Genomic DNA, 11,265 nt, shown 5'->3' on the forward strand with positions numbered 1-11,265 from the left:
TGATGGGGCACTATTCCTCCCAATGACACCAATGATGGGGCACTATTCCTCCCAATGACACCAATGATGGGGCACTATTCCTCCAACTGACATCAGCGATGGGGCACTATTCCTCCCACTGACACCAATGATGGGGCACTATTGCTCCCACTGACACCAATGATGGGGCACTATTCCTCCCACTGACACCAATGATGGGGCACTATTCTTCCCACTGACACCAATGTTGTGCCACTATTCCTCCCACTGACAGCAGCGATGGGGCACCATTCCTCCCACTGATACCAATGATCGGGCACTATTGCTCCCACTGACACCAATGATGGGGCACTATTCCTTCCACTGACACTAATGATGGGGCACTATTCCTCCCACTGACCCCAATGATGGGGCACCATTCCTTCCACTGACACCAATGATGGGGCACTATTCCTCCCAATGACACCAATGATGGGGCACTATTCCTCCGACTGACACCAGCGATGGGGCACTATTGCTCCCACTGACACCAATGATGGGGCACTATTCCTCCCACTGACACCAATGATGGGGCACTATTGCTCCCACTGACACCAATGATGGTGCACTATTCCTCCCACTGACACCAATGATGGGGCACTATTGCTCCCACTGACACCAATGATGGGGCACTATTCCTCCCACTGACACCAATGATGGGGCACTATTCCTCCCACTGACACCAATGATGGGGCACTATTCCTTCCACTGACACCAATGATGGGGCACTATTCCTCCCACTGACACCAATGATGGGGCACTATTCCTCCCACTGACACCAATGATGGGGCACTATTCCTTCCACTGACACCAATGATGGGGCACTATTCCTCCCACTGACACCAATGATGGGGCACTATTCCTCCCACTTAGGCCGCGTACACACGCGCGGACTGTTGGCCCAACTTTGTCCGTCCAACAGTTTGAGCGAACAGTCCGCTCAAACTTAGCATGGACGGACATGGCCACACACGACGGACGAACAGTTTGCTGAAACCGTGCGCGATGACGTGAACGGCACGTACGACGGGACGAAAAATACGACGTCCTATACACTGCAATGCAACCTTCCGACATGGAAATCCTTTCTGAGCATGCGCGAGACTTAGTTGGCCGAACAAGCCTACACACGAGCGAACAGTCCGCTGAAACCTTGTTTCAGCGGACAGTTTTTCGGAATTTCCGTAAGACCTTGTTTGGCCAACTGTCCGCTGAAACTGTCCGCTGAAGCCCCACACACGAGCGGACTGTCCGCCCAAACACTGTTCAGCGGACAAGGTTGGGCGAACAGTCCGCGCGTGTGTACGCGGCCTGACACCAATGATGGGGCATGGTGCTCCTTGTTGTGTAGGAAAGCAAACCATCATCACAGCTCCTTGTTATCCTTGATTGTTATTTTGTATTTGATGAGCACACCGTGTTTTACGTAGAGAGATGAATTAGCAATATCCATGTCATGTGGAGAGAAGATCCAGAGTGACATCCCGACAGAGGTGACAATTCCACAGTCATGTCTCAGGGATTCGTCATGTTTACAGCTCTCCATGTCACCCATTGCTGCAGGAAAACATCTGCCCTTCCATAGGTCAGTCAGTGTTTAACCCCCTGGAGAGTTTTATGCTTTTGTGTCTGGAGGGACTCTAATCAGAAGGCTTTTACTGTTTATAGCTGCAATATGGCAAAAAATACAAAAAACAAAAACAAAATATAAACAAAACAGAGATGCGCACACCTGACCATCATTCCTACACTGATCAGACGTAGAATTATGACCACCCACCTAATACTGCATAGACATGTGCAGAACAATACCATTCGTTTTGTTTCCTTTTGTTTTGGATTGGTTATTTACATAAATTAGTTTAGTTAAATTTGTTTAATTCATTTTCGGAATTAGTTTATTCATATTCAAATCAATTAGAATTTTCGAATTCAGATCGATTCGAAAAGTTTTCCAATTTCCAAAGAGAAAAAAATAGAATAGAAAATAAAGGGATAGAATAGAAAAACATAATATAGAAAAGAATATAACAGAAAATAAAAGAACAGAATATAATAGAGTAAAACAGAAACAAAATAGGATAGAAAATAAAATAAAAGAATAGAATGGAATGAAATAGAAAGGAATAGATTAGAATTAAAAAGAATAAAATAAAAAATGAAAGAATCACCATCTTCTGAAATTTGAATAGAAAAGAATAAAATTAAAAAAACAATAGAATAGAATAGAAATAATATAACCATTTTCCAAAATTCAAATAGAATTAATATGAATTTGTATAGAATAGAAAGAAATAGCGTACAATAGAATAGAAAATAACACAACTGTATAGAAAAAAACAACAGAATAGAATAGAATGAATATAACCATCTTCCAATTCTAATCTATTCTTTTCTATTCTATTCAAATTTATATTGATTCTATTAGAATTTTGGGAAATGGTTATATTCAGTCTATACTATTATATTCTATTGTTTTTTTTTTATTTCTATTATTTTTTATTCTATTATAGTCTATTCTATTCTTTTTTTCCCTTTTCTATTATTTTCTATTATATTATTTTCTTCAAATTCAAATTTATTCTATTTGAAATTTCAATTTCAGAAGATGCTTATAGTCTTTGTATGTTATTCTATTCTATTTGTTTCTATTATAGTCTATTCTGTTCTTTTATTTTGTATTCCATTTTGTTCTGTTTTACACTATTATATTATATTCTTTTATTTTCTGTTATAATCTTTTCAATTTTTTTTCCTATTCTATCCCTTTATTTTCTATTCTATTCTCTTTGGAAATTGGAAAACGTTTCAAATTTGAAAACTATTCAAATTCGAAAACAATTCAAAACAATTCTAATTCAAATTTCGTTCGAATTTTTTTTCTTTATTTTGGATTTGTTTAAATTTGTAACCATTGTAATTCGATTGTAAAATTAAAAATTGTCTGAATTTTAATTCGGAACGAAACAAACCGCACATGCCTAATACTGAGTAAGACTCCCTTTGGACAACAAAACAATCCTGCCCTGCTGAGGCATGTGTGGGCGGAGTCTATTGCACCAAAAAAAAAAAAATCATAAAACTCCTGCCAGGAGACCGGCCTCTCTGACATGTTTCACCCTTACGGGCTCAGCCATGGAGTCAGGGAGGGTCTGAAGAAGGTGTGATTAAACTATGGGCAAAATTTCTTTTGGACTTCATTTTGGATTGAGTCAGGGAGGGTTATATCCCCTGCAAGGTTTGTTTTTGTCAATAGTGTCCCATTGGGGAGACTTGCCTTCCCTTTCTGTCCCATAACCAAAACAGGAAGTGAGAGGAAATCCCTGTAAATTAAGGGAATCTCTAGGGGACCCCCATTGGAAGATTTCCTCTCTATTACTTTTCCGGGGACAACACAAACAAAGTGTGGGCGGAATTCGGAAAAGTTACAGGCTGTGTCACGCCCCTCCAGAATAAGAGGAAGGTGAAGCCTCCATCAATCAGCATGTAATATTCCCCCCCCCCCCCATTGTGTTTAGCTGGTTAGTGGGCATGGAGGAGGAGGAGGGAGTGGGCTGTCATTTACCACTGTGTATACTCCCACATGTGTGACTCTATAGTCACATGGGCTGCTCAGATGTGATAGGGAGGAAATGCTCAGAATAGAAACTCACTGAAAACTGAGCATGTGCAGAGCTGCCACCGCAGCTCTGCAAAATCCAAAACCACAGTGGGGACATGGACAGAAGGGGGAATTGGAGAGCAGAAGGGTCAACCAGGTTTTTTGCAGGATACATAAAAGGAATCTCATAGTGACTGAGTGAGTATGAACAGCATGGAATACACCTTTTATTGATTGCTTTTTAACCACTTGGCGTCTGCGCTATAGCCAAATGACAGCCACAGCGCGGACCTGAATTTCCGGGAGGCCGTCATATAACGCCCTCCCCTTTGCACGTTCCCCGTGCACCCCCTGCAGGGCACGCACGGCGCGCACTGTGATCACGAGTCACTGAGACTCGGGTGATCACAGATCCGAGGAAGGGGCCGGTCCCCGGCCCCTTACCATGTGATCAGTTATCAGCCAATGACAGCTGATCAGGTGTGTAAACAAAAGCTGTGTTTTTCTCCTCACGTTGACAGCATGAGGAGAAAAAAAAGCTGATCACTGGCTTATGGGCAAGGGACATCAGTCCCAAAGAGGAAGGAGGCACATCTGCCTCATCTGTGCCAATCAGTACACCCTGCCAGTGCCACCTGCAATTGCCACTTGCCAGTGCCCACCAATGCCACCTATCAAGGCCCATGAGTGCCAGCTATCAATGACCACAAGTGCCACCTATCAATGCCCACCAGTGGTGCCAATCAGTGCCTCATCAGTGCCACCTAGCAGTGCTGCCTATCAGTGTCACCTACCAGTGCCGATCAGTGCCCATTATTGCCACTCATCAGTGCCCATCACTGCCACCCATCAGTGCTCATCAATGCCACCTATCAGTGCCCATCACTGCCACCTATCAGTGCCACCTATTAGTGCCACTTCTCAGTGCCCACCAGTGCCACCTATCAATGCCCTTCAGTGCAACCTCTCAGTGTCACCTCTCAGTGCCCACCAGTGCCGCCTTATCGGTGCCCATCAGTGCAGCCTCATCAGCATACATCAATGAAGGAGAAAAATTACCTGTTTGCAAAATTTTATAACAAAATGTAAAAAAAAAAAAAAAAAAAAATCTTGAAAAATTCTGTATTTTTAAATTTTCTTAAACAAATAAAAACCACAGAGGTGATCAAATACCACTAAAAGAAAGCTCCATTTGTGGGGAAAAAAATGATAAAAATTTCATTTGTGTACAGTGTTGTATGACCGCGCAATTGTCATTCAAAGTGCGACAGCGCTGAAAGCTCAAAATTGGTCTGGGCAGGAGGGGAGGTTTAAGTGCCTGGTAAGCAAGTGGTTAATGATGTGGGTTTTATGTGCTTGGGCATTGGTTAGGTGGCATTTGCACAGGCGACTAGCGTTAGTGTGAATCACAGCGGCGGGAATCTGCCGATTCCTCCTGCTACTGTGAGACGCTAGCTGTGGCCGCCAAGCCCGTTCATTATAATAACAGGCCGCCAGCAGCCGCAGCTATTTTGCTGCTGTCCGCACAGCAAGAGATTACCTTGTGTGCAGCCAGCGGTGATCACCGCATGCAGTTTCTTGCTGTCCGGACAGCTGCCGGTGAACTGTCATTATAGTTACGACTGCATCTAGTCACTCACAACAGCCAGGGCTGCTGTTAGAAATTACAGGGCCCCATACAGCCTACCTGACAGGGCCCCCCCCCCCCCCCAAAAAAAATTTATCAAATTAAATTTTTGCTAAAATGCGATGGTCGCAATGCCGTTTTGCAGCCATGGCAGAAATTATACCCTTGCTACTACTGCCTCCTGACATCTGTATTTTTTTATAATTTTTTTAAATTGCTGAATGGTAATTTTTCTTTGCGAGACTGGCTGCAACTGTGAGCAACTCTTGGCTGCAACTGTGAGCCAAGTGTTTGGCTTGCAGTTGCAAAGTGGCCCCATTGAATTCAATGGGAAGTTTGATAGGTGGTGCTGCCTGTCAAACTCTGCAGCCTGTGTTAAAATGCCGCAGCTGTGTAGTAAAACATTGCAACTACATAATGTGTACAGCCCTGTCTGACGGTATTGTTAGGATTTGGATGTGCAGCTAGGGGTGGTGATAAATCCACGGCTCAGCCAACCATGTGAAAGATTTCTTAGGCTGCATTTCCACTTTGTATTTCCTGACCGTGTGACAAAAGGTAAGGGAAACGCATGCTTTGCATGCATTTTAGAAATGCACTGCAATCTCGCATAGTGCTTGTGGTGCCGTTAATTGTTAATGGCACCCCAAAAACAGCTTGCATTTTGTCATGTGACAAACTTGCAAAGCTGCATGCCTGAAAATGTTCTAGAACTTTTATGGTGCGTTTGTCAAATATAGGGTGCCCATTCAAGTGAATGGGCTGCCCTATGTATAAACAATCTAAAAAACAAAACGAAAAAAAGGTCAAAATAAATGCAGGAACATGTATTCTCGCTATGCTAAGTGTGAATGGGGCCTCAGGAGTGGCATATAGAAATAGCTGGTGCATTGTGGCTGGTGGAGATGTTTGTCAGCTGGAATTCTGAACTTTCTGCAGCTTCACCCCCCCCCCCCCTTCCTCAGTCACCCCTTTCCATTAGAAGCACTACAACATTAAAACCCTACAGCCACAATTCACAGAGCACGGAGTAGAGGTCAGGAGAGCAGAGCTCAGGACTCATCAGGCAGAGAACTTCTTACCTTCAATCTTTCTTCTTTGCAAGATGACGCCGCTAATCACAGGGGGAGGGGAGGGGGAGTTTAAGGACCCACAGAACACGGGCAGTGTAATGATTTCAAGGCAGAAGCAGAGAGACAGTGTGCAGCTGTCCCTGCTGCACTAAAATCAGGATGCAGCCCGAGAATAAAGCCAGCATGGGACAGCTTGCTAAACAAAGGGACTGTAGGCAAGTAAGTAGAACATAGGGATAAAGCACAGGAGTCACAAGGCAGAACAGCCAGCTCTCCTCTCCTGCAGTTGTCCGGGCCCCCTTTTGGACTGATGAGGCTCGGGCCCCCTACTGGAGGGCTGGCTGTACTGCCTTATCAGCGGCCCTGACAACAGCAACTGGAATCGGCAGTACCAGCAGTGGCGGCGGCTGGTGCTATTATTGTTGGGGGTCAAACAATCCACCTCCCCCCCAGTCTGATCAGCTGCACCCTCAGCCAATCGGGTCTTAGGACCCACTTCTTGATTGGCTAGAAGGAGAATCAGGAAGACAATGGTGAATAATACTTTGCTATTGTCACACAAGTGGGTGGGCCCAGGGCGCGGTGTTCTGCGCCCCGAGCCCACCCTTTTTTAAAGCCAATTAGAGCCTCAGGCTCCAATCATGTGCTTCTAAAAAAAAAAACCCCCATTGGAATCCATGCATCCGGCGTCCTGCATGTAGATTAGGGGGCTGGGCGCATGAATTAGGGGAGTGGTGCCCCCCACCCCGTATGGACGGGCCACCACTGAGTACCAGTGCTAATTGCGGGTGCAGATAATGACATTTTAATTTGTAATCTAACAACAGAGTACAGCAGCTCTCACAGTTAGTATGTCTAAATTGTATTCATATGATAAAAAAATAAATAATAATAATGATAAGCTTTAAAAAAATATATTTTTTTTTTATTCAGCCGCACTTCCCATTATAAAAAATACTTACGTCATATTTAAATACAGTTACTATGGCTGAGAAAACTGAATACATCAACAAAACAAGTCATAGGTTACATGGTTATAATAAATCTGTCTGCACATGTTCTGCTGAGCAGAAAGACAATATCATGCATGGACGTGTTATTAATCTTTCAGGCGTCCTGGCACGCGCACATCTTATTAATCATATTTGTTATGATTCTCTTACATCATCTACAGCAGTAACTGACCCATCGCCTACATAAATTCTACAGGTCACTATGTGCAAAGCATACAATATAAACATTTAAAGCAGAACTCTAGCCAAAAGTAACAAGATGGAATTAAACAGATAAAAAAGAACAAAAAAAAACGTCTCCAATATTCACCTTTAACCACTTCAAGACCGCAATATGTGTATATATATATATATATATATATATATATATATACAGTGTCTTACAAAAGTGAGTACACCCCTCTCATTTTTGTAAATCTTTTCTTCTATCTTTTCATGTGACAACACTGAAGAACTGAAGAAATGACACTTGTCTACAATGTAAAGTAGTGAGTGTACAGCTTGTATAACAGTGTAAATTTTCCGTCCCCTCAAAATAACTCAACACACAGCCATTAATGTCTAAACCGCTGGCAAAAAAAGTGAGTACACCCCTAAGTGAAAATGTCCAACTTGGGCCCAATTAGCTGTTTTCCCTCCCCGATGTCATGTGACTCGTTAGTGTTACAAGGTCTCAGGTGTGAATGGGGAGCAGGTGTGTTAAATTTGGTGTTATCGCTCTCACTCTCTCATACTGGTCACTTGAAGTTCAACATGGCACCTCATGGCAAAGAACTCTCTGAGGATCTGAAAAAAAGAATTGTGGCTCTACATAAAGATGGCCTAGGCCAGTGATGGCGAACCTCGGCACTCCAAATGTTTTGGAACTGCATTTCCCATGATGTTCAACTACACTGCAGAGTGCCAGAGCATCATGGGAAATGTAGTTCCAAGACATCTGGGGTGCCAAGATTCGCCTAGGTTATAAGAAGATTGTCAAGACCCTGAAACTGAGCAGCATCTCCGGTGGCCAAGACCATACAGCGGTTTAACAGGACAGGTTCCACTCAGAACAGGCCTCGCCATGGTCGGCCAAAGAAGTTGAGGTCACGTGCTCAGCATCATAGCCAGAGGTTGTCTTTGGGAAATAGACGTATGAGTGCTGCCAGCATTTCTGCAGAGGTTTAAGGGGTGGGGGGTAAGCCTGTCAGTGCTCAGACCATACGCCGCACACTGCATCAAATTGGTCTGCATGGCTGTCATCCCAGAAGGAAGCCTCTTCTAAAGATGATGCACAAGAAAGGCCACAAACAGTTTGCTGAAGACAAGCAGACTAAGGACATGGATTACTGGAACCATGTCCTGTGGTCTGATGAGAATAAAGATAAACTTATTTGGTTCAGATGGTGACAAGCGTGTGTGGCGGCAACCAGGTGAGGAGTACAAAGACAAGTGTGTCTTGCCTACAGTCAAGCATGGTGGTGGGAGTGTCATGGTCTGGGGCTGCATGAGTGCTGCCGGCACTGGGGAGCTACAGATCATTGAGGGAACCATGAATGCCAACATGTACTGTGACATACTGAAGCAGAGCATGATCCCCTCCCTTCAGAGACTGGGCCGCAGGGCAGTATTCCAACATGATAATGAACCCCAACCACACCTCCAAGACAACCACTGCCTTGCTAAAGAAGGTGAGGGTAAAGGTGATGGACTGGCCAAGCATGTCTCCAGACCTAAACCCTATTGTGCATATGTAAAAAAAAGTGTATATAAAACATAAATAAATAATAAAGATAAAATAACTAGATCGGTGTTTGTTCAAAGTCAGTGCCAGGGTCAAATGTCAAGCTCATACACAATGGGGGGTTATTTACTAAAGGAAAATCCACTTTGCACTGCAAGTGCACTTGGAAGTAAAGTCGATGTAGATCCGAGGGGGACATGCAAGGAAAATAAAAAACAGCATTTTAGCTTGCACGTGATTGGATGATAAAATCAGCAGATCATTTCAGATCTACCCTTTAGATTTAAAGCAACTGCACTTCCAAGTGCACTTGCAGTGCAAAGTGGATTTGCCTTTCGTAAATAACCCCCCATGTATTTTAGGTAGGATTAAAAAAAAGCAAAATGCACCCGATTGTTTCCGGGCTATACTACGGGTACAAACAACAACTAACATTCACATACAGTATGTAGTATCACTGCGATTGTCAGGACAAGGAGAATTTGGTTTGGGCTGCTTTTTGATGGTAGGTCAAAATATTAGCAAGAAATATACAGATACATAAAAAAAAAATTATTAGGCCAGTTTTCCTTTGATAATTAAAAAAACAAAACAGAGATACCTATTACTATTTAGCACCAAATAAAAGCTCAATTTGTCCTGAAATAAAACGCGGTATAGTTCACCTAGATATACTAAGTAGGTGTGAGGATATGTACAGATTTACTGGCACATGTCAAAGATGCAATACTGTGTTCAGGCGGTAAGATTTGCTTTACCTTCGTTATGAAGAAGGAAGGTTTAAAGCGATTGTAAGGCCCCTTTCACGATGCAGGCCCTATAGCGCTAAAAAAAGCGTCTGCAAAGCGCCCTGAAACAGCCGCTGCTGTCTCTCCAATGTGAAAGGCCCCGAGGGCTTTCACACTGGAGCGGTGCGCTTGCAGGATGGTCAAAAAAGTCCTGCAAACCGCATCTTTGGAGCGCTGTAGGAGAGGTGTATTTACCGCTCCTAAAGCGCCCCTTTCCACAGAAAACAATGGGGCAGCGCTGCAAACCCGCTTGCAAAGTGCCGCTGCAGTGGCGCTTTACGGGCGATTTAACCCTTTTTCGGCCACTAGCGGGGGGTTAAAACTGCCCCGCTAGCGGCCGAATAGTGCCGCTAAAGCAACGGTAATATAGATCCGCTTTACTGCCATCGCCCAAAACGCCCCAGTAGCCTAAAGCCGCGTACACACGTAGCGGTATGTCCGACGTACTTAGTCTGGCAGGCTTCCGCCAGACTGTCCGTCGGACTTTCTGAATGGGCTACTTGCCCACACACGGCACTTTTTCAGCGGACTAATACGGCGTACTAAGTCCGCCATACTATCCGCCCTACTTTTGAAATGAACGGACTCGCCCACACACGCGGAGGAAAGCCCGCTCATTTCGAGCGCGTCTCCAGGTAGGCGGGGCCTGAGAAGGAGACGTCGCTGGCCCCGCCGCCTAGTATGGACTTAAAGGGGAACCCCAACGCCGAAAAAAATCGGCGTGGGGGTCCCCCCCAAGTCCACAACAGACCCTTGTCCGAGCACGCTACCCGGCCGGCCAGGAAAGGGGGGGGCGAGCGAGCGCCCCCCCCCCCCGAGCCGTACCAGGCCGCGTGCTCAACATGGGGGGTGCCTTGGGGAAAGGGGGCCGCGCGGCCCCCCCACCCCAAAGCACTTTGTCCCCATGTTGATGAGGACAAGGGCCTCTTCCCGACAACCCTGGCCATTGGTTGTCGGGGTCTGCGGGCGGGGGGGCTTATCGGAATCCGGGAGCCCCCTTTAATAAGGGGGCCCCCGGATACCGGCCCCCCACCCTATGTGAATGAGTATGGGGTACAATGTACCCCTACCCATTCACCTGTAAAATAAAAGTACAAAAAAAAACACAACACACGAGATAAAATACTTTATTGCACAGCTCCGGGGGTCTTCCGTCTTCGGGGGTCTTCTCGCCGGACTCCTCCGCTATCTTCTTGTAGCTCTTTTACTAGCGGAGGAGTCCGGCTTTCTTCCTCGCCGCCGGCCTCTTCTTCCGACTTCGGGGGTCTTGTCCCCCTCTTCGGTTCTTCTGCCGGGCCACCGCGCCTTCTTATAGCTCTTTTACAGGCGGTGGCCCGGTCAGCTGTCGCCGCCGCCACCGCCTTCCGTTCTTCTTCTTCTTCTTCTTCTTCTCCAGGAGATGTTGACTCGACGATCTCTCCG

Source organism: Lithobates pipiens, unplaced genomic scaffold, assembly GCF_037356315.1.
Source record: "Lithobates pipiens isolate NorthernLeopardFrog02 unplaced genomic scaffold, aLitPip1_a1.2 Scaffold_22, whole genome shotgun sequence".
Classification (NCBI taxonomy): Eukaryota; Metazoa; Chordata; class Amphibia; order Anura; family Ranidae; genus Lithobates; species Lithobates pipiens.